Source organism: Aquarana catesbeiana, linkage group LG09 (genome assembly GCF_042186555.1).
Source record: "Aquarana catesbeiana isolate 2022-GZ linkage group LG09, ASM4218655v1, whole genome shotgun sequence".
Taxonomy (NCBI): Eukaryota; Metazoa; Chordata; class Amphibia; order Anura; family Ranidae; genus Aquarana; species Aquarana catesbeiana.
In genome coordinates, this window is record NC_133332.1 from 43,502,288 (window position 1) to 43,527,420 (window position 25,133).

General features: G+C 44.0%; 1 protein-coding gene across 2 annotated transcripts in view; it reads left to right on the forward strand.

Annotated features, from left to right (window-relative positions):
- Positions 1–25,133, forward strand: part of LOC141107553 (antigen-presenting glycoprotein CD1d-like) — a 114,274-nt gene that overhangs the window by 61,416 nt on the left and 27,725 nt on the right. The gene's annotated exons all lie outside the window — the stretch shown is intronic.

Here is a 25,133-nt window from a genome sequence, read left to right on the forward strand (position 1 = left end):
CCCCAGTATTATCTGCAGTCCAAAATTTAAATTTTGAGAGCCTCCATAGTAGAAGCACATGCATTATAATGGATAGGCAGAGGGCAGGTAGGTCTGGAGGAAGCCTGCCCCTCCTTAAAGGAACAGGGGCTCACTGGACACCCAGTATATAGCACAATGGCAGCAAAAGTGTCCAGTGCATCCCCTCACCAAGAATTTCCGAAGACACCATGCCAAGCTGACCAAGATCTCCCAGGAGCCAATGCAAAACTCAAAATGACGCATGGTGCCGTGGCCCCGTAATGGAGGAAGTGAAAATAGATATAGGCATAAATCAGGTAAGGGAACAGAAAAAAAAATTGCCAATTCATTTTAAAGATGCATGTTGCCCTTCCATGTGCACCTTGCTGCAAAGGCCAGTTACAGGTGGGGGCAGTGGCCATTTGTTTGTGATATCATCAAACGACATCAATGTGTCAAAGTTACCACTCTGCAACAAATATAAGATTGCACAATTCTAGAACATGAATTCCACATTAGGGACTATCTCTGCTATAAACAGCCTTGAAACCTCTTGCCATTAACCTTCCTAGTGTTATAAAAATCCCTAATTGCCACACTGATTTACTGCTGCTGTGTGAGAAATAACTTCACAATCAGTATAGTGTTTCCGCTTCTAAAATCTAAGCACTGATGAAAAAACTGCCAAAATACAGGAAAAAGCAAAGACTAGGTTTGAACAATGGGTTGTAATCTGTAGACAATACAAATGTTAGATCGTAATTATTAAGAATTAAACAATTGGATAAAACTATAGATAAGAGAAAATTCCATTTAATACTTAAAGTTTTTGTTGTGGCTTTGTTACAAGGTGATGGTGGTAAGTGACACATGGCATTTGGCAGCAGGTGGCGGTGGTAAGTGACATGTTGCCCTGAGCCCTGTGCTGATAATCAATCAATCTTTACAGAGTGAATGGTCGCTCAAATCGATCTGCAGTAAAAAGCAGCACACACAGGAAACATAGTCGATTCCCACTGACACTGACTTTGACGCAGTTTGCCATCTTCGCCCTGGGCACCGAATGACCTTGTCCCGTCACTGATATTTACTATATGATTATATGGTTGGACCAGGGTCTAATGCCTGCCGCCAGGGCACCTATTACCTGGGATTCTGATTATATACTCATCATAGGTACCTAATGGTTCTGGTCACGTTTGATTGATTTATCATATGTTACTCTTGTCCTATGTATATGGATGAATGATTCAACCATGTTGGCTCCCGAGCCTATCATCTGCAAATGTCTATCCCATTGGCTCATTTCTGTGCTGTATTGTTTTATCAAAACCTTAATAAAAACATATATACACAAATTGATGAGCTATCCCTACACACTAATCCAATATTTCATATGAAAGTATTTAAAGTGCAAAAAGTGCTATTCAAATGTGATTAATAAATCACAGTGTACTACAAAAGGAACGGTTTGGGACTTTAAATGAAGCAAAGACCTGATAGGATCACATGCCTCCATCCCTGTCTATATGAAAAAAAAGAGAAGGAAGTGGCACTTTAAATGAAGCATGCTGTTGCAAATGAATAGATTGGTGAATATAAAATGATATTTATTGGTTCATATAGGCTGAATTGATGGGCAATGATACGCTGCACTGACACGCTGCACTGATGGGCAATGATAGGCTGCACTGATGGGCACGAATAAGGCTGCACTGATGGGCACAGATAGGCTAAACTGAAGGGTACGGAAATGCTGCACTGATGGGCAATGATAGGCTGCATTGATGGCCACTGATGAGGCAGAACTGATAAGCTGCACTGATGGGGCACCACTGATAGGCTGCACTGATGGGACTGTACTGATGGGCACTAATAGGCTGCACTGATGGGCACTGATATGCTTTATGTTAATATTTTTAAAGTTGTTGTTTATTTTTGGAACTTAATTCTGCATAAAACATTTAATAGTGTAATTTCATGAGTTAATTTACAAGGGCGTGTTTAGGGACGGACTTAGGGGCGGGGCACTTAAATTTTTTTTAACCCTGATAAATGTATTGATCACATTTAATTAAATTTGCATTCTATGTTTATGGCTATTGCATATGAATTATATATGTATTGATTATATTGATTTAATTTCTATTTTGCACCTTACGTTTATGGTTTACACAGTGATTACTAATCACATTCGAATTGCCCTTTTTGCACTTTAAATACTTTTATGTGAAATATTGGATTAGTGTGTAGGGATAGCATATAAATTTGTGTATATATTTTTTTATTTGTTGTTGTGTGCAATATTTGTGATGCAGCTGCCCTTATTTGGATACACTTTGATTCCTTTACATTGACTATCTTTTTCACAGTTTTGATTTTTACACCAAGCATGGAAATTTGCCCCTTATTCTGAAAAAAAAACATATTTGACCATAGGATTCTGCTTCACATGGTTATAAAATATTTTTATTATAGTGTATATAAACCCTAAGAATTACCATCTCTTCTTTTCTCTCTATTGCTCTGTTAAATCCTACAGTTAGTGCAAAGGACAAATGTAGGAAGTAGAATGGAGTTTCACTTTCCCCAGTAGTTCCAGTCTGAGGTAGAGACTGCGGCTCCAAAATAATACTATACAAGTGGAAATAGTGGAAGTGGGCTGAGTGAGATATTTTGGAATTGCTGTATATGCAAAATGAACCTCTAAAGTTAAATGGTAACTGCACTTGCGTGGGAAAAAAAATATCAAACAAAAAAAATATAAAATATACAACTGCTACAAAAGCCATATTGTAATTTTGTAATTGAATGTTATAAACAATGACCTTTACTTTTCAATCTGCAGCCACTGTAAATTTTCTGTAAAATGTGGACGGTGTCAGTATTTTTTTTATTTTTAATAATTGCTTTTTTTTTACAATTTAATTTGTTATTAATTTAATTTAATTTTTTTTCACAATGCTTTTTGGGGGGAGGGGGTTGGGGCAGTGGACAGTGTTGGTAGGACAGGGGAGAGTGGTGTCAGTAGTTTTTTTATTTTTTTTTTACACTTTTTCATTTTTTAGAATTTTTTTTCTTTTACAATTTTTTTTTAAATATTTTTTGGGGGGCTTTGGTGAGACGTCAGGGGTCTAAACAGACCCCTGGCATCTCCCCTTTGAGACAGACAAAGGGACTGAGGACACATTCCCTAGTCCCTTTCTCAGCACTAAAGATGAATGAACAGGAGACAGAGGCTCCTGTCCATTCATAAACTGAGCAGAGTAAACACAGGACACAGGAGTGATCTCACTCATTGTGTCCTATTACTAGTTCCCCCCACAGCCGGCGGGAGAGGAGAGGAGGGGAGCCGGCTGCGGGGGACAAGGGGGGCTGGAGGAGAAGGACACGGAGGGGGCCGGGGGAGGAGTAGACGGAAAAGCTGGGGATGTTCGGTGCAGCAGGAGAGACAGCTGTGATCACCGATCTCCCTGTATAGCTTTTTAGCTGATAGCCATGGGAGGGAGAGAAGGAGAAGTGGCTGTCTGCTAAAATTCTATACAAAGCAGATCAGTGATCACAGCTGTTCCCCGCCACATAATTCCCGGGAGATCGGGAGGTGCCTCCGGGGGTGCGGGAGCCGCTGCAGAAATGCAGAAATGCAGAAATGCGGGAGACTTGAGATCCGTGAGTCTAGCCAGGGGTCAAGCACAGGTAATCAGATTAAGCAGAGTCCGTTTGGATAGCCAGGGGTCAAGCACAGGTAATCAGATTAAGCAGAGTCTGTTTGGATAGCCAGGGGTCAAGCACAGGTAATCAGATCAAGCAGAGTCCGTTTGGATAGCCAGGGCTCAAGCACAGGTAATCAGATTAAGCAGAGTCTGTTTGGATAGCCAGGGATCAGATCGAGGAGAGAGGTGGCGAAGTCAACAATAGCAAGCCGGGTCAAACAGGTAATAAGCAGAGTACACAGCAAACAGGAACTAGGGGAAGCTGACGACAAACCAGCAACCCGACTGGGTGCTGGAGCCGTCTAAAGTAGCCCACCACAGTGCGTGCGTCTGCATGACGCGCTACCGTGCACCCGCACGAGCGACCGCGCGCACTCGGGGACCGTTGTGCACCCGCACACGCCGCACCATTGGGCCGCGCACGGGTGTGCGCCGAAGCGCCAGTCCACCACGCATGCGTGCCGGAGCCCGGCGAGCGGAGGCAGAAGACGTTCCCTGACAGTGCCACCCCCTTGGGGCGGACACTGGACGCCTAAGCTGGACATCAACTCTGGGTGCTCTCGGTGAAAGGCCTGAATTAAACGTGGTGCATGCAGATTCCTAGCAGGCTCCCAAAAATTGTCCTCAGGAGGGTATCCTTTCCAATGGATCAGGTATTGAAGCTGCCTGCCCCTTTTTCTGCAGTTCAAAATGGACTCCACTTCAAACTCATTTTCCCCGTCCACGATAGTTGACGGGGGAGGAAGTTCCCTTCTTCCGGGCAAGGGGCTGGACACAACAGGTTTCAACAAGGATGCATGAAAAACAGGATGAATTCTGTAATGCCCCGTACACACGGTCGGACTTTGTTCGGACATTCCGAAAACAAAATCCTAGGATTTTTTCCGACGGATGTTGGCTCAAACTTGTTTTGCCTACACACGGTCGCACAAAGTTGTCGGAATTTCCGATCGACAACAACGCGGTGACGTACACCACGTACGACGAGACTAGAAAAGGCCGGTTCAGAACCAAGCGCGGCACCCTTTGGGCTCCTTTTGCTAATCTCGTGTTAGTAAAAGTTTGGTGAGAGACGATTCGCGCTTTTTCAGACTCGTGGCTTTCAGATTGTTTTCTGACGTTCAGTTTGTGCTTGTGGGTTTGTATCTGCTCTTCAGTGCGTGCAGTCAGTTCGTATCGGAGTTTTCTGTGTGATCTTGCCTGCTCGTTGCTGTTTTTCAGGTCGCTCTTCACAGACCTTGCTGTTCTTCAGTGCGTTCTGTTACTTCGTTCTGAGCAGCCGACCGTTTTCTAGCCATGTTTCGTATGCGTACTCCTCGTACAGTTCGTGCTGTGCGGGGGCTTGGTGTTGGGGTCCTGACCTTGACACAAGTCCAGTCCATGAACAGGGTGGGGAGGAGTTCATGGACCAAGTATTGGTTGCTTCAGCGTGACCAGTTCTGTCATATGCCTTTGCTCCGTGAGATCCGTGAGAATAATCCTGATGATTTCAGGAACTTTCTCAGGATGACGGACCCCGTGTTTCACCGTTTGTTGGCTTCGCTGACTCCCTATATCAGCAGGCAGGATACCTGCATGAGGCAAGCCATCACTCCGGAGCAGAGGTTGGTCGCTACCCTGCGGTATTTGGCCACAGGGAGAAGCCTGCAGGACCTCAAGTTCTCGACAGGCATCTCCCCCCAGGCTCTTCTTTGTGGACATTTACTGCTTGTGTTTGTTTTAGCTGACCCTGACAGAAATGTGTGGAGTCCAGAAAATGTTGTGATTGTGTAACCTTACAAAGCACTGTTGGCTGTTATTTACTAAATGCAAAGACACTTTTCACTACAAGTGCACTTGCAACTGCACTGAAACTGCACTTGTAGTGCAAAGAGGATTTGCCCTTAGGAAATACCCCCCATTTTCTCATAAAACAACAATTACATCACCCCAAAAGTGTTGTAGCATTGAGACAATAATCCACACATTCTTGATGAACAATCTTTTTAATACCTGCACAATCACATGTGCATTTACCAAAGGTTTTTCTGACAAACCGACATGTTTGTTGTATAACAATTTTTGTGGTGTCATTATCCAAAATCAAAATGTGCATTTTATAGAAAACAGGCCTGTGTAAAACCCACAAGAAAGACACAAATCTTGATCTTACAAAGTTCACATTTGGTAGAACTTGAAGGCAATATCAGACATGAGTATTTAGGAACTGTGTTTGATATCGCGTTCAGATGGGGGGAAATCACCCCAGGAAAAGCCAAATTTGGAAGATGCACACCAATTTACCAATGTCAACATGTGCTATCTGCCATCATGGGGGATCAAGGGACGTGTTTTGGGAGAGAAAGCCCTTCCTCACCGCTACTTTATTATTCAGGAAGGGGTTGCACCCCCAAAACGCATCCATTGATCTCCCGTGATGGCAGATAGCACATGTTGACACACTGTGTGCATCCTCCAAATTTGGCTTTGTGAAAAATCACAAAAACATTTAGCACATTGTAGCACACAAAAGAAGAAAGTGATTTGGAGGGGTTTTAAACTCGCCCCAAAACATCAATGATGTTTTTATATTTTGGAATAACATCATTGATGTTTTGCTTGATGTTTTCCAATTGTAAATTACACCCCATGATCTCCGCGATCAGGATCTGGGCACTTTCGGATGTGAAAGGATCTTCATCCACAACCTCACGATCACCTAAAAAGAGAGGAACCCCAAAATAAATTAGGTGGTAAAAAAATGCCGCCATCCATCTCTTATCTGAGCCTGTGGTCGCAGACACTCACCTGTTGTGGTAACTACTTCCACCACGTCTTCTTCCTCCTGCTCATCTTGTGTTGGGGGGATTTCACCTTCTTCCAGAGGGGGGGGGGGTCTCTGGTCTCCTCGGATGAGGGGTGTCCTCCGAGTCTTTTCTCCCCTATGTAAAACAAAAATGGTATAATTAGCACACAGATATTTAATGTCAGAACTATGAATGAAACATTGCTTGGAAGTGGGGTACAATGATCTATTTTAGCCGAGTTCCAAGATGTAGCTTTTTTAGTGTCCTTTGTCAACCTGCAATACTTTACCTGTTTGGTACAAGCTTCCCAGATGGAGACCCCCCTATAGTATACACTGGAGCACCTGTGTGGCCCCCCTAATAAAAATGGTGTTCTTGTGCCCCACACTAGTGCTCCAGTGTCCAGATGTGAAAACAGCTGCTCAGTGTCCTCTCCTTACACACAATCTAGTTTGCATTTCATTCTAGTAACAAAGCCATCTACACAACCCAATTCTTTGAAGACAAGTATAGGGCGTCAAAATGGTGGCCAAATGCATATGGCCTAAACAATGGTATTTTATCGTCCGAAATAACAATGTGTGATCCGAACGAATAATGTGCCCATGAACATGAAAGTTACCATTTTAAACTGTACAACAGTTCCTAAAAGCACATGGAGCAGCACGAACGTAATAAACATAAAGAATAGGAACACAGCACAACTACTTACTTTTTTGCAGCACTCTCCGGATCTTTCTGTACTGCTCATGTTCTCGTAATTTCAGGTCCGACCACCGCTTCCTGAGCTGATCTTTCGATCGTCGTACCCCGAATTTCCGGTGCAGACTCCTGACCACTTTCGCCATGATCTTGGCCTTTCTGACATTGGGGTTGGAGTAAGGCCCATACTTTCCATCATAGTCGGCCTTCTTCAGGATGTCCACCATCTCCAACATCTCCCCAAAGGACATATCTGAGTCCTTAAATCTCCTTCTGGATCGGGACGTTTCAGGCTCCAGCCTTTCCTCCTCCTCCTCCTCGTTGCTACAATTAGCACGATCCTGCTGTCTCTCCGCCATGTGCTCTTCCTCCACTGCGCCGAACGAAAAGGGGCGGGGACTAGACTAGAAAGAACGTCAGGGGCGGGCGGAGTTATACGCATGCGCAGTGTGTATAAATCGTAACGCGCGCGTCTTACGTACGATCTGTGAGCGGAGGAAGGAGCATCGGAGACGCCGATCGTGCTAACGAAGGTAGGATCTAAACTTGGGCCTATACTGCTTCGAAATGGAAGCCTATATTGTAACAAGATTAGGGGAGTTTGGCCTGACATTAGGGTTTGTCTTGTGTTGTGTCTTGCAGAGAAAATGGATGGGTTCAACGACCACAATTTCCTGCCCCTGTTCATAGACAAGTACAGGGAGCTGCCCTGTCTGTGGCAAGTGAGACACCCCCACTATAATCACAAACAGAAGAGGCAGGCAGCGCTGGAGAAACTGCTGGAGTTGGTGAAGCCGGTGGTCCCCACAGCAACCATTCCTTATTTAAAAGCTAAAATTGGTGGGCTGAGGAGCATTATCTTAGGGAGCGCAAGAAGGTCACAGATTCCCAGAGATCCGGAGCTGCAGCAGATGACATTTATGTCCCCAGGCTGTGGTACTATGAGAGACTGCGATTTCTGTCAGACCACACTGAAGTCAGGGAATCCCTCTCCACTCTTCCTTCCACTCTTCCTTCCATACCAGCTGAGGCTTCTGATGTCCAACCTGGGCCTTCCAGCCAGGAAGAAGTGGAGGAGCCCAGCTGGAGTTAGGTATAGCATTCTTCTACAGATTTCTGGGCAATAAATAAATGATGTTTACTAGATGTTATTATTGATCACTAATTGCTGATTAAAAAAAGTGCTTTACATATCAATAGACAGTAGTGGGCACCCAAAATTGGGACAAGAATGAAAACTGCTGGGCTCAGAAGGATAGCCTGTTATATTTGTTAACATTCAATTTGCAGCAGTCAGGAGGTGAAAATTGTGTGTGATTGATGAATAAAAAACTAAAACTATGTCCCTTTTTCATACACAGGAAGACCTCAGCCAGGAGGAGGCTGTGGAATGTGGCAGTCAAGAGGAGGCGGGGATTAGTGTCAGCCAGGAGGAGGCGGGGCTAAGTGTCAGCCAAGAGAAGCCTGGGACAAGTCGCAGCCTGACTGAGTCTCAGGTCCCTCCCCTCCGCCTGCCATATAAACGAGCCAGGAAGGCCACTCCCAGTCCTGTGCAGGATTCAGCGTACAGGCTGATCCAGGAGGCTTCGGCGTCCCTCCGAGCCTTCCCCAGTCCTGAAGAGGCCTTTGCCTGCATGGCTGCCACCAAATTGCAGGGCATGCAGGAGGGCCAACGCAAGATCTCTGAGGACCTGATTTATAAAGTCCTACGTAAAGGGTTGAGTGGGGAACTGACACACAAGACGGATGTCATGGAGAGGGACGATCCTCCTCCTCCTCCTGCTGCCACAACTCCACCACCACAGCCAAAGGCTGGAAGGAGGCGTGGAAAGAAGACCAAAGAGTGATGCTCTGGGTTCAGTCTGGTCTGACAGAAGCTGCAGTCTCTTGTATGACCACAGCCTGGGGACACAGATGTCATCTGCTGCTTTCCGGATCTCTGGGACTTCTGGACCAGACTGCCCTCCCTTAGATAAGGACTCCTCAGGCCACCAATTTTGCTTTTAAATAATTGATGTCTGCCCTGGGGGTCCAAGGCTTCGCCCACTTCTGCAGTTTCTCCAGCGTTGCCTCCCTCTTTGTTTAGTTGTGAGCCCTTAATAAAAATTTTTGAGGGAAATTCTACTCTCCTGTGTGTGTTTTCATCCAAAAAGGACAGTTTGTTGGTGACGATTCAGGTACATTTCTAAAGTACAATGTGAAATAACAAGGGACAACAACACCAAATAATCTCCTACAGATTAAATAGAACAACATATTAGTGGAGTTGTGGGAACTTGTCACCAAAAACACACACAAACATTTTCGGGAGTACAAATCAAAATCACCAAAAAAAAAATAAATAAAAAAGAGAAACACAAAAAAAGAATCTACATTAAAGTCCAAAAATAACAAAAAATGTTGTTGTCAGATGTGGGAAATCTAAATATATTGAGGGAATCCCGATAAATAGTAACGAAATAAGTTTGTGAGAAGTGTGTGTGAATATGAGCAGCAAAACTACTTAATTCTTGTCACATTATAAAGAAGAAGAGAGTGCGCTGTATTAAACCATTTTGAACATTGCAGCGTGACGAAAGTGCTGTATCCATTCCGAACGCTACGTTTACCAGAACGAGCTGTCCCGTGTCGGAATTTCTTCTGAGCATGCGTGGCACTTTGTGCGTCGGAACAAGCCACACACGGTCGGAATTGACGCGATCGGATTTTGTTGTCGGAAAATTTTATCTCCTGCTGTCCAACTTTGTGTGTTGGAAAATCCGATGGAAAATGTCCAATGGAGCCCACACACGGTCGGAATTTCCGACAACACGCTCCGATCGGACAATGTCCATCGGAAAATCCGACCGTGTGTACGGGGCATAAGAGTTCGGTAATGCCAGTTCAAACGCCACGGGGTTAATCATCCTTTTAATCTGAAAAGGCCCGATGAACCTAGGTCCAAGTTTCCGTGATGGCAGAGGTAATTTAAGGTTTGTAGTTGACAACCAGACCTCCTCACCCACATTGAAAATTGGATTCTCCCTCCTCCCTCGATCATACTGTTTTTTATAATCATCTTGAGCTTTTTGTAACATATCCTGGATCCTTCGGAAATTAGATTGTAGAGAAGTTATCCGATCTTAAACAGCAGGAACAGCCATCTCAGGGATGTTATTAGAGAGAAAAGTAGGGTGAAACCCAAAGTTTGGCCAAAAGGTGTTTGATTAGTAGCCGAATGAATAGAGTTATTATAGGCAAATTCGGCGTATAGGAGGAGACTTGCCCAATCGTCCTGAGAGCCGGAACAGAAACAACGGAGGTATTGCTCCAGGGTTTGATTTGTCCTCTCCGTCTGGCCGTTGCTCTGAGGGTGGTATGCTGAAGAGAGGCAAATTTTGATATCCAAGGTCTTGCAGAGTTCTCTCCAGAATTTAGAAGTAAATTGCACGCCCCTGTCCGACACAATACTTTTAGGCACACCATGGAGTCTAATTATCTCTTTAAAAAAAATATTGGCTGTGTCCATGGCAGAAAGGGTGCCCATCATGGGCAAAAAATTAGCCATCTTGGAGAGACGGTCGACTACAACAAAAATGGTAGTGAAGCCTTCTGACGCAGGCAAATCCACAATAAAATCCATGGACACATCAGCCCATGGTCGTTCTGGGATGGGCAAGGGCTTGAGCAATCCCCAAGACTTGGTGTTTTGCCCCTTGTTACGCTGGCACAGAGGACAGGAGGAGACGTACTCCTTACAATCCCGTCTCCACCCAGGCCACCAGAAGGAACGAGAGATCAATTCGGAGGTCTTCTTCGTCCCAAAGTGACCTGCCAACTTATTTTCATGACACGACTTGAGGGCCAAGGACCGTGTTTCCCGTGGTACAAAAATTTTCCCCCCAATCCAAAATAGATCATCAAATTTCTCCAAAGTATGTACCTCTGATTCGGAACAATGACCGGATGAAGACTTGATGGAAGTTATTAAGTCTGTTTGGGTAAGACCGAGGAAATTTTGTGAAGAGAGGATGGTCCTGGGTTCAGTCGTTTGAGGGTCTGCAGAGAACATCCGGGAAAGTGCATCTGCCTTTCCATTCTTTGAACCGGGTCTGTAGGATATGTGAAAGTTAAAACGGGAGAAGAAGAGGGCCCAGCGTGCTTGTCTAGGTTTCAGGCTTTTCGCTGTCCGGTATTCTAAATTTTTGTGATCTGTAAAGATCATAACTGGGTGAAGTGCGCCTTCCAGTAAATACCTCCACTCCTCTAGGGCGAATTTAATGGCCAGCAGCTACCTGTCACCCACGTCGTAGTTGAGTTCTGGTGGACTGAGCTTCCGATATGCGAAGGCTACAGGGTGTAAAATGGCTTTAGGCCCATGTCTTTGAGAAAGGATAGCCCCTGTTGCGATTTCTGATGTGTCTACCTCCAATACAAATGGTCGAGTTAGGTCAGGATGGCGGAGAATTGGTGCAGAACTGAATGAGGTCTTCAATTTGATAAAGGCTTCTTGTGCCACTTGAGACCACTGAAAGGAACTGTGCTGACGTGTCAACTGGGTAATAGGTGCCACAATAGAAGAGAATCCGACAATAAATTTCCTGTAGAAGTTGGCGAACCCTATAAAACATTGCACCCCTTTTTTATCAGATGGAGCCGGCCATTCTTGGATTGCTTGAATCTTTTGTGGGTCCATTGCGACCCCATTGGTTGAAATGATGAATCCCAAAAATTGTACAACCGACTTCTCGAATTCACATTTTTCGGCTTTCAGGTACAACTTATGTTGTCTAAGTATGGTAAGGACCTATTTAACATGCCCTTGTGCAGTTCAATAGTGGAGGAAAAGATAAGAATATCATCCAGGTAGACAACAAGGAAGTTGTCAAGGTATTCTCGGAATATATCATTCACCAGGTGTTGAAAGGTGGCCGGGGCGTTGCAGAGCCCGAACGGCATCACTAGATATTCAAAATGTCCAAATCTGGACCTGAAAGCCGTCTTCCACTCGTCCCCAGCCCGGATCCTGATGAGATTATAGGCACCTCGGAGGTCTAGCTTGGAGAAAATTTAGGCTGATTGGAACCGTTGGAATAACTCAAGAATGAGCGGCAGCAGGTACCTGTTTTTGATGGTTATATTATTAAGCTGTCTGTAGTCCACGCATGGCCTTAGGGACCCATCTTTCTTTCCTACAAAAAAAATTCCAGCTCCGGCAGGTGAGGAAGAGGGACGAATGAAGCCCTTCCCAAGGTTTTCGTCAATATATTGTTTGAGGGCTTTTAGCTCAGTTTCTGATAATGGGAATATACGGTCGAATGGAACCTTTGAACCAGGCAAGAGATCAATCGGGCAGTCATATGGCCGATGAGGTGGTAAACAGTTTGTTAAACACATCCCGAAACTCGAGGTATACGGGAGGGACATGTTGGAGGTTGTCAGGTGTGGTTGTGATTGCTGCGCAGACCTTCGGAGCAGTGGGGAGGCAGTGTTGGGAACAATACTGAGATGAGAAAGATACTGACTTGGTACTCCACTCGATCTGTGGGTCATGTGCCTGAAGCCAGGGCAGGCCAAGTATAATGGGGAAGATTGGAGAATGGATGAGGTCCAGCCGTAGAAATTCTTGATGGCCAGAGTCCGTGGTAACTAGAATGGTTTGAGTCTCCTGAGTGATGGGGCCTGAGCGGGGAAGTAACCCGTCTGCTAGGTGTATTTGTAAACCTTGTGCCTTGGTTTGAAGGGGAATATGCAGACTGTGGGCCAGAGTAGCGTCTAGGAAGCAGCTGCAAGCTCCTGAATCAATTATGGCCGGTAAGCGAGTTTCCCCTTCCGTTAGCTGTATGGAGACAAATAACATCACGTAAGTTTTAGGAACAGTGCTGACTTGACAGTTCATCAAATTTGGCCAATAGGACTTACTGGGTCTTACTGGGCAGCTGCGCAGGAAGTGTCCGGCACCTCCGCAGTATAAGCACAAGTTAGATTGCCGTCTGCGTTGCCTTTCTTAAGAGGTCAGCGGTGCACGGACCAAGCCGAGCTGCATAGGCTCGACTTCGGGTGTTGGTGTTGCAGCTGCAGTCGGAGGTGACACCTGAATTGGAATGGGTCTGGACGATGTCCAGGCTGGGCGTGGCCCCTGAAAACGCTCTGAGCGTCGCTCACGCAAGCACCTGTCTAGTTTGGTGGCTGCTTGAATTAACTCTTCCAAGGAGGCTGAAGTTTCCATCCTGGCCAATTCGTCCCAATTTCCCCCCATTGCTTGTATTTGATTAGGGATGGAGGTGCTCATGTTTGTAGCCCATCGCTCTCTTATGACGGATTCCTACCGGGTTCGGCCGTAATTCAGCATGCTTTATATGGAACGTTCGCTGCACTGACAGTTTACATATTTTGATCTTTCACTACTTTATATATATATATTTTTTACTCCCTGTGGCCAGACTGGGTCTGTGTGACTCATTGTCGGTGGGTGGGCAGATGTCCTGTTTCCCGGGAGCTGCGATGCATGCTGGCGTCTGCTCTCCTACCTTCCCTCCATGGGGTTGGGGGTGGGTGGCTGGGCGGATCTTTCCACCGTGCATCGGCGCCATGCCCCCGGCACTGTGCATGTGACTTCCTTGTTTGGGTGTCGCACACACAGACGTCCGGTATATCAGCTGGGCTGACATGCGGTGAGCTTCTCTGGTGTTTGCAGAGGTTTTGCTCCACTGCATCGTGCCTGCGTGACGCTGAGGGGGAGCTGGCGTTCCATGCTGGGGCTGCATCTCACTCCCTGCTACATGGTATTCAGAGATGGTGCTGATACAACCTATGTACACCCTGATCTTCTCCCATCTTTGTGTCTTCAAACATCACATGCATTTTTCAAGGTAATCTTCCGGGTGCTTTTTTTCAATCACCTTGGTGATATCTGCAGTTTATACCATCTCGTTTTTTGTTACTTGTATCATCATAGATACATTTTATATATTTCCTACATTATAGAAGTCCCCTCCACTGCGGGGTGTTGGTGTGTGCGGTCCGGTGTTCCTCGTTGAGGTCCCCCTCTCAGCTCCCGGACCAGGCTCCATGGCTCTCCCCTGGCTTTGTTTTGTCGCATGGTCCCAGTTTTGGCTATCATGTGAGTAACCTTTTTGGCATGGCCCATTATGCCCAATTTCCCCCTTTTCTGCTGATTTTGTTAGACCCATGAAACTATATTGCTTTTCATACATTTTTTATAGAATTTAGATGCATCCAGCTCCTGAAGAGTGGATTGAAGTCCATGAAACGCAGCGTCGGGCCTACCTTTGATGCATCAAACACACATTGACCAATTTTCAGATTTTTTTTACTTCACATGACTTTTATCTTGCTTGGGGGATTAAGATGCATAATTGTACCTACCCATGTCCTATGGTTGTATATACATATATTTATTGTTTATATGCGATTATTTTATGTCTAATGTTTGCAATGCGTTTTTATGCCATGTTGATCATTGGTCCCTAATAAACATACATATGTTTGCACCTCTGTGAGTGTGATTGGGCTGCATCATGCGCTCCTCATTTAAAGTCCCAACCTCCCCCCCTCTTTTTCATGATATTAAGGATGGGGGCGCAAACCTTCCCTTGCATCCCAATTAAAGTCCTAAGTTCGTTTTTCCCCCCATTGCTTGCATTTGATTAGGGATGGAGGTGCACATGTTTGTAGCCCATCGCTCCCTTATGACGGATTCCTACCGGGTCCGGCCGTAATTCAGCATGCTTTATATGGAACGTTCGCTGCACTGACAGTTTACATATTTTGATTTTTCACTACTTTATATATATATATTTTTTACTCCTTGTGGCCAGACTGGGTCTGTGTGACTCATTGTCGGTGGGTGGGCAGATGTCCTGTTTCCCGGGAGCTGCAATGCATGCTGGTGTCTGCCCTCCCACCTTCCCTCCACAGGGTTGGGGGTGGGTGGCTGGGCGGATCTTTCCACCGTGCATCGGCGCCATGCCCCCAGCACTGTGCATGTGACTTCCTTGTTTGGGCGTCGCACACACAGACGCCCGGTATATCAGCTGAGCTGACATGTGGTGAGCTTCTCTGGCGTTTGCAGAGGTTTTGCTCCACTGGGTCGTGCCTGCGTGACGCTGAGGGGGAGCTGGCGTTCCATGCTGGGGCTGCATCTCACTCCCTGCTTCATGGTATTCAGAGATGGTGCTGATACAACCTATGTACACCCTGATCTTCTCCCATCTATGTGGCTTCAAACATCACATGCATTTTTCAAAGTAATCTTCCGGGTGCTTTTTTTCCTTGTCAAAAGAAGTTTATTGAGTATACAATATTATAAAGATACATAAAGTAAGTTTACAAGGATCTATAAAGTAAGCTCATTGTTTTACAGTAGGGTTTATATAGGTAAATATCATGAAATTTCAAATATTAAACATTGGGTTCACGTAAAACTAAATTAAAGATATATATCATTGCCTTAGTTACTTTTGTAGGTATTTAAATGATTTATACCTACTATACATATTGTTTACAAGTAGAGTGTATATAGGTCAAATAAATTCTGATAATGAGCTTTAATCGTAAGGTGGAGAAAAGGAAAGAGAAAGAAGAAAAAGGGTTGAAAGGTAGAGGTATGGTCCACAAGGTTTTCCCGCTCGTCAGTTTATTATTCTTTTTAGTTCTCTTTGAAGCCTTAGAATGGGTGTCTCTGTAAGTCATTTAATCTGTTACCATGGCAACAGGAGAGAGTCATTGAAGTTTGACAGGAACTGTTGTTTTATCCAAGGATGCCAAAGTTTTTCAAATTTTGGAATTTGATTTTGATCGATGGCTACCATCTTAGCATGGGACATTGTATTATTCATTCTGTGAATTGTTTCTGCTAGTACCAATGTAGGAGATTTCCATGCCTTGGCCACTGTTTGTTTTGCAGCCGTTATTAGTTGGATCATAAGTTTGAATTGAGAGAGTGTTAACCATTCTGGTTTTAGATTAAGTAAAGTTAAATATGGATCTGGTTGTATTATTTTTTTAAATATTTTAGATGCAATCACGAAGACTTCCTTCCAGAAGGTTTGGATTACTGGGCACGTCCACCATATGTGTAAATATGTGCCTATTTCTGGGCATTCTCGAAAACAAAGAGCTGAGGTATTAGGTGAATATTTTGCCACTCTAGCGGGTACAAGGTACCAGCGAGTTAGGACTTTATAATTTGTCTCCAGTGCTAAGATGTTGGGTGAAGATGACTTAGATGTGAGCCATATGTTAGACCAGTCCGTGTCTTCTAAAGTTCGTCCCAGGTCCTCCTCCCACCTCTGAACGTAAGAGGGTCTATTAAGATTTGCTACTCCATATAATTGATTATAAAGTGATGAAATTGTACCTTTAGCAAATGGATCTTTTGTACAGATTGATTCAAAAATGGATAATTGGGATAATGGTGTATCCCCCTTTAGGAATGGTATATAGAAATTTTTGATTTGGAGATATCTAAATATCTCAGAGTTTGGTAGATCATATTTTTCTTTAAGCGATGGGAATGAAAGGAATGATTTAGATGCTATGAAGTCATTTAGTGTCTGAATGCCTGATGTTGTCCAAGCTTTAAAAGAATTTGGGTAGATCCATGCCGGGTAAAAGAAAGGAGAGGATTGTGTGGAGATTGTAACTGATATTTGGTTTTTAGTTTATCCCAGAGAGATAAGAAGTGTTTAGTTATGGGATTATGTATTTTAAAGCGGTCTTTAGGATCAAGCCATAATAAATTTGATATTAATAGAGGGTCATTTTCTGAAGCCTCTATAAATACCCATAATGGGATTTCCTGTTTTGCATGGTATTTGGACAGACTGGCCAAATGTGCTGCTCTGTAGTAGTTAGTAAAATGAGGGTATCCCAGGCCTCCTTTATTTTTGGGAAGATGTAGTGTGTGTATAGGTATACGTGGTTTAGAAGAGCCCCATATAAACGAAGTTGCTCTTTTTTGTACTATCCTCAAAAAATAGGAAGGAATTGGAATAGGGAGGACTCTGAATAGATAAAGCAATTTGGGTAGAATAGTCATTTTGATTGCATTAATCTTCCCTATCCAGGATAAAGGAAGTTGCGACCATTGTTTTATTAGATTTGTGATCTGTCTTAATACAGGAGGATAATTGGTTGAGAATAAGTCAGAATGAGATGCTGTTAAATGAATTCCAAGATATGGGATTGATTTTTCTGCCCATGTGAATGGGAGTGCAGCCCTAGCTGGGATCAATTCCATGTTTGTGAGTGAAATATTAAGCACTAGGCATTTCTTAGGATTAATCATAAGGCCGGATAGGGCTGTAAATCCATCAAGAGCTGGTATTAAGTTAGGACCAGAGACCTGTGGTGATGATAGAAAAAGTAATATATCGTCTGCAAATATACATAATTTGTGTGTAATACCTCCTACTTCAATGCCAGTTATAGTTTGGTTTGTTCTTATGTATTGGGATATGGGTTCCAGTATAAGGGCAAATAATAAGGGAGATAATGGGCAACCCTGTCGGGTACCTCTTTCGATATTAAAGGCATCAGATTTGTATCCAGCATATTTTATATAGGCTTTGGGTTTATTATATAATGCTTTGTTAAAAAGTGGGGTCCAAAACCCCTTTTTTGTAATGAATATTGCATATATTGCCAGGATACTGTGTCAAATGCCCTCTTAATATCGAGAGATAGAAAACATAAAGGGATTTTCCGTTTTTTAGCAATATGTGCCAATAACACTGCCCTGCGTATATTATCGCCTGCCTGTCTATTTGGCATGAAGCCTACTTGATCTCTATGTATTAATTTTCCTATAATACTATTGAGGCGTTTTGCTATTATTTTTGCTAATAATTTAATATCGAGGTTTAACAGAGAGATAGGCCGATAATTCACACAGGAAGTATCATCAGAAAGGGGTTTTGGCATCATACAAACAATTGCCATTAGTGTTTCTTGCCGAAAAGAATGTCCATCTAGAAGTTTGTTAAAAGTTTCAGTGAGAATGGGAGAGAGTATTTCTGAGAATGTTTTATAGTATAAAGCCGAGTAGCCGTCTGGGCCTGGTCTTTTGTTAAGTTTTAGGTCTTTTATGGCGTTAGCAACTTCATCTATAGTTATAGGCTCATCCAAACTGCTTTTTTGATTCTGAGATAACTCAGGTAAGGTTATTTTTGAGAAGAAGGATTCAGCCTCTGTAGGATTAAATTCATTGTTTGTCTTGTATAAAGTTGCGAGATGTGAATGAAATTTATGAAATATTTTAACTGGATTACAAGTGTAAACATTTTTTGATAATTTCAAACGTATTGGTTTGAAAGATTTGTTAGTTGAATTTAATGCCCGAGCCAAATATGTACCTGGTTTGTTTGTATTCATGTAGAAATTGTGTTTGGAGCGTTTGAGGGATTTATCAACTGACTCAGTGAGAAATAGATCGTATTCCAATCTAGATTTTTCCAGATGAGATTTTGTACTCTGAGATGGATTATCTTGAAATGATATGTAGGCTGCATTAAAATTGAGTTCTAGTTTTTTTGCTAGATTTTTGCGTTCCCGTTTAACCACTTAAGGACCGCCTCACGCCGATGTACGTCGGCAAGGCAGCACGGGCAGGCAAAATCACGTACATGTACGTGATTTGCCTCCCGCGGGTGGGGGGTCTGATCGGACCCCCCCCCGCCGCCCGAGGCGGTCCTGTTTTGTTCCCCGGCGATCGGAGACGAGGGGGAGGCCATCCGTTCGTGGTCCCCCCCCTCGCGATCGCCGCCGGCCAGTGGGAACACTCCTTTGCTGCTGTATGCTAAACAGCAGCAAAGGAAGTGATGTCATCTCTCCTCGGCTCGGTAGTTTCCGTTCCGGCCCGAGGAGAGAAGACAGGTATGTGAGTGCACCAACACACACACACAATAGAACATGCCAGGCATACAAAACACCCCGATCGCCCCCCGATCCCCCCCCAATCACCCCCCCCCCCTGTCACAAACTGACCAGCAGTTTTTTTTTTTTTTTTTTTCTGATTACTGCATGGTGTCAGTTTGTGACAGTTACTGTGTTAGCACAGTTACTGTTACCCCCCTGTAGGTCTAGGGTACCCCCCTAACCCCCCCTAATAAAGTTTTAACCCCTTGATCACCCCCCGTCACCAGTGTCGCTAAGCGATCATTTTTCTGATCGCTGTATTAGTGTCGCTGGTGACGCTAGTTAGTGAGGTAAATATTTAGGTTCGCCGTCAGCGTTTTATAGCGTCAGGGACCCCCATATACTATCTAATAAATGTTTTAACCCCTTGATTGCCCCCTAGTTAACCCTTTCACCACTGATCACCGTATAACTGTTACGGTTGACGCTGGTTAGTTTGTTTATTTTTTATAGTGTCAGGGCACCCGCCGTTTATTACCGAATAAAGGTTTAGCCCCCTAATCGCCCGGCGGTGATATGCGTCGCCCCAGGCAGCGTCAGATTAGCGCCAGTACCGCTAACACCCACGCACGCAGCATGCGCCTCCCTTAGTGGTATAGTATCTGATCGGATCAATATCTGATCCAATCAGATCTATACTAGCGTCCCCAGCAGTTTAGGGTTCCCAAAAACGCAGTGTTAGCGGGATCAGCCCAGATACCCGCTAGCACCTGCGTTTTGCGCCTCCGCCCAGCCCACCCAAGTGCAGTATCGATCGATCACTGTCACTTACAAAACACTAAACACATAACTGCAGCGTTCGCAGAGTCAGGCCTGATCCCTGCGATCGCTAACAGTTTTTTTGGTAGCGTTTTGGTGAACTGGCAAGCACCAGCCCCAGGCAGCGTCAGGTTAGCGCCAGTACCGCTAACACCCACGCACGCACCGTACACCTCCCTTAGTGGTATAGTATCTGAACGGATCAATATCTGATCCGATCAGATCTATACTAGCGTCACCAGCAGTTTAGGGTTCCCAAAAACGCAGTGTTAGCGGGATCAGCCCAGATACCTGCTAGCACCTGCGTTTTGCCCCTCCGCCCGGCCCAGCCCAGCCCACCCAAGTGCAGTATCGATCGATCACTGTCACTTACAGAACACTAAACGCAAAACTGCAGCGTTCACAGAGTCAGGCCTGATCCCTGCGATCGCTAACAGTTTTTTTGGTAGCATTTTGGTGAACTGGCAAGCACCAGCCCCAGGCAGCGTCAGGTTAGCGCCAGTACCGCTAACACCCATGCACGCAGCATACACCTCCCTTAGTGGTATAGTATCTGATCGCATCAATATCTGATCCGATCAGATCTATACTAGCGTCACCAGCAGTTTAGGGTTCCCAAAAACGCAGTGTTAGCGGGATCAGCCCAGATACCTGCTAGCACCTGCGTTTTGCCCCTCCGCCCGGCCCAGCCCAGCCCACCCAAGTGCAGTATCGATCGATCACTGTCACTTACAAAACTCTAAACGCATAACTGCAGCGTTCGCAGAGTCAGGCCTGATCCCTGCGATCGCTAACAGTTTTTTTGGTAGCGTTTTGGGGAACTGGCAAGCACCAGCGGCGTAGTACACCCCGGTCATTGTCAAACAAGCACTGCAGTAACACTTGGTGACGTGGCGAGTCCCATAAGTGCAGTTCAAGCTGGTGAGGTGGCAAGCACAAGTAGTGTCCTGCTGCCACCAAAAAGACAAACACAGGCCCGTCGTGCCCATAATGCCCTTCCTGCTGCATTCGCCAATCCTAATTGGGAACCCACCGCTTCTGCAGCGCCCGTACTTCCCCCATTCACATCCCCAACCAAATGCAGTCGGCTGCATGAGAGGCATTTTTATGTCCTCCCGAGTACCCCTACCCAGCGAACCCCCCAAAAAAGATGTTGTGTCTGCAGCAAGTGCAGATATAGGCGTGACACCCGCTATTATTGTCCCTCCTGTCCTGACAATCCTGGTCTTTGCATTGGTGAATGTTTTGAACGCTACCATTCACTAGTTGAGTATTAGCGTAGGGTACAGCATTGCACATACTAGGCACACTTTCACAGGGTCTCCCAAGATGCCATCGCATTTTGAGAGACCCGAACCTGGAACCGGTTACAGTTATAAAAGTTAGTTACAAAAAAAGTGTAAAAAAAAAAATATATATAAAATAAAAAAAAATAGTTGTCGTTTTATTGTTCTCTCTCTCTCTATTCTCTCTCTCTATTGTTCTGCTCTTTTTTACTGTATTCTATTCTGCAATGTTTTATTGTTATTGTTATTGTTATTATGTTTTATCATGTTTGTTTTTCAGGTATGTAATTATTTATACTTTACTGTTTACTGTGCTTTATTGTTAACCATTGTTAACCATTTTTTTGTCTTCAGGTACGCCATTCACGACTTTGAGTGGTTATACCAGAATGATGCCTGCAGGTTTAGGTATCATCTTGGTATCATTCTTTTCAGCCAGCGGTCGGCTTTCATGTAAAAGCAATCCTAGCGGCTAATTAGCCTCTAGACTGCTTTTACAAGCCGTGGGAGGGAATGCCCCCCCCCACCACCGTCTTCCATGTTTTTCTCTGGCTCTCCTGTCTCAACAGGGAACCTGAGAATGCAGCCGGTGATTCAGCCAGCTGACCATAGAGCTGATCAGAGACCAGAGTGGCTCCAAACATCTCTATGGCCTAAGAAACCGGAAGCTACGAGCATTTCATGACTTAGATTTCGCCGGATGTAAATAGCGCCATTGGGAAATTGGGGAAGCATTTTATCACACCGATCTTGGTGTGGTCAGATGCTTTGAGGGCAGAGGAGAGATCTAGGGTCTAATAGACCCCAATTTTTTCAAAAAAGAGTACCTGTCACTACCTATTGCTATCATAGGGGATATTTACATTCCCCGAGATAACAATAAAAATGATTAAAAAAAAAAATATGAAAGGAACAGTTTAAAAGTAAGATTAAAAAAGCAAAAAAATAATAAAGAAAAAAAAAAAAAAAAAGCACCCCTGTCGCCCCCTGCTCTCGCGCTAAGGCGAACGCAAGCGGCGGTCTGTCGTCAAACGTAAACAGCAATTGCACCATGCATGTGAGGTATCACCGCGAAGGCCAGATCGAGTGCAGTAATTTTTCCAGTAGACCTCCTCTGTAAATCTAAAGTGGTAACCTGTAAAGGCTTTTAAAGGCTTTTAAACATGTATTTATTTTGTTGCCACTGCACGTTTGTGCGCAATTTTAAAGCATGTCATGTTTGGTATCCATGTACTCGGCCTAAGATCATCTTTTTTATTTCATCAAACATTTGGGCAATATAGTGTGTTTTAGTGCATTAAAATTTTAAAAAGTGTGTTTTTTCCCCAAAAAATGCGTTTGAAAAATCGCTGCGCAATTACTGTGTGAAAAAAAAAAATGAAACACCCACCATTTTAATCTGTAGGGCATTTGCTTTAAAAAAATATATAATGTTTGGGGGTTCAAAGTAATTTTTTTTGCAAAAAAAAAACTTTTTCATGTAAACAATAAGTGTCAGAAAGGGCTTTGTCTTCAAGTGGTTAGAAGAGTGGGTGATGTGTGACATAAGCTTCTAAATGTTGTGCATAAAATGCCAGGACAGTTCAAAACCCCCCCAAATGACCCCATTTTGGAAAGTAGACACCCCAAGCTATTTGCTGAGAGGCATGTCGAGTCCATGGAATATTTTATATTGTGACACAAGTTGCGGGAAAGAGACAAATTTTTATTTTTTTTTGCACAAAGTTGTCACTAAATGATATATTGCTCAAACATGCCATGGAAATATGTGAAATTACACCCCAAAATACATTCTGCTGCTTCTCCTGAGTACGGGGATACCACATGTGTGAGACTTTTTGGGAGCCTAGCCGCGTACGGGACCCCGAAAACCAAGTACCGCCTTCAGGCTTTCTAAGGGCGTGAATTTTTGATTTCACTCTTCACTGCCTATCACAGTTTCGGAGGCCATGGAATGCCCAGGTGGCACAAAACCCCCCAAATGACCCCATTTTGGAAAGCAGACACCCCAAGCTATTTGCTGAGAGGTATAGTGACTATTTTGCAGACATCACTTTTTGTCACAAAGTTTTGAAAATTGAAAAAATAAAAATAAAATGTTTTTTCTTGTCTTTCTTCATTTTCAAAAACAAATGAGAGCTGCAAAATACTCACCATGCCTCTCAGCAAATAGCTTGGGGTGTCTACTTTCCAAAATGGGGTCATTTGGGGGGGTTTTGTGCCACCTGGGCATTCCATGGCCTCCGAAACTGTGATAGGCAGTAAAGAGTGAAATCAAAAATTTTCACCCTTAGAAATCTTGAAGGCAGTGATTGGTTTTCGGGGTCCCGTACGCGGCTAGGCTCCCAAAAAGTCCCACACATGTGGTATCCCCATACTCAGGAGAAGCAGCTAAATGTATTTTGGGGTGCAATTCCACATATGCCCATGGCCTGTGTGAGCAATATATCATTTAGTGACAACTTTATGAAAAAAAAAAAAAAAAAAGTGTCACTTTCCCGCAACTTGTGTCAAAATATAAAATATTCCATGGACTCAATATGCCTCTCAGCAAATAGCTTGGGGTGTCTACTTTCCAAAATGGGGTCATTTTGGGGGGTTTTGTGCCACCTGGGCATTCCATGGCCTCCGAAACTGTGATAGGCAGTGAAGAGTGAAATCAAAAATTTACACCCTTAGAAATCCTGAAGGCGGTGATTGGTTTTCGGGGCCCCGTACGCGGCTAGGCTCCCAAAAAGTCCCACACATGTGGTATCCCCATACTCAGGAGAAGCAGCTGAATGTATTTTGGGGTGCAATTCCACATAGGCCCATGGCCTGTGTGAGCAATATATCATTTAGTGACAACTTTTTGTAAATATTTTTTTTTTTTTTTTTTTGTGTCATTTTTCAATCACTTGGGACAAAAAAAAAAATATTCAATGGTTTCAACATGCCTCTCAGCAATTTCCTTGGGGTGTCTACTTTCCAAAATGGGGTCATTTGGGGGGGTTTTGTACTGCCCTGCCATTTTAGCACCTCAAGAAATGACATAGGCAGTCATAAACTAAAAGCTGTGTAAATTACAGAAAATGTACCCTAGTTTGTAGACGCTATAACTTTTGCGCAAACCAATAAATATACGCTTATTGACATTTTTTTTACCAAAGACATGTGGCCGAATACATTTTGGCCTAAATGTATGACTAAAATTTAGTTTATTGGATTTTTTTTATAACAAAAAGTAGAAAATATCATTTTTTTTCAAAATTTTCGGTCTTTTTCTGTTTATAGCGCAAAAAATAAAAACCGCAGAGGTGATCAAATACCATCAAAAGAAAGCTCTATTTGTGGGAAGAAAAGGACGCAAATTTCGTTTGGGTACAGCATTGCATGACCGCGCAATTAGCAGTTAAAACGACGCAGTGCCAAATTGGAAAAAGACCTCTGGTCCTTAGGCAGCATAATGGTCCGGGGCTCAAGTGGTTAAATAGTGCCATTTGTCTTTGTATTGTACCACGCAAGACAGGCTTATGAGCTTCCCACAGTGTTATTGGGGAGATGTCTGTTGTATTATTAATTGATATGTATTCCTTTAAAGCTTGTTCAATGGCCATCTGATGTAGTGGGTGTTTGAGCCTTATGTCCGGTAAGTACCACGTTGGGTCATGCGCTTTTGGTATGGCTGAGGCTATAGTAGTGTATACTGCATTATGGTCAGACCACGGTATCGGAATTATATCTGATGCAATAATTTCTGGTATCATTCCTATTGTTAGAAAAATATGATCTATTCTGGTGAAGGTTTGATGAGGGTGCGAGAAATAAGTGAATTTCTTTTTCATTGGGTTACTTTCTCTCCACGAATCTACCAGATTGTATTTGGAAAGAAGTTGAGAAAAAGGTAATCTAGAGGTTATTTTGGATGGTGTAAAAGGTGATTTATCTAGAAATGGGAGGAGGACCTGGTTCGAATCCCCACACATTAT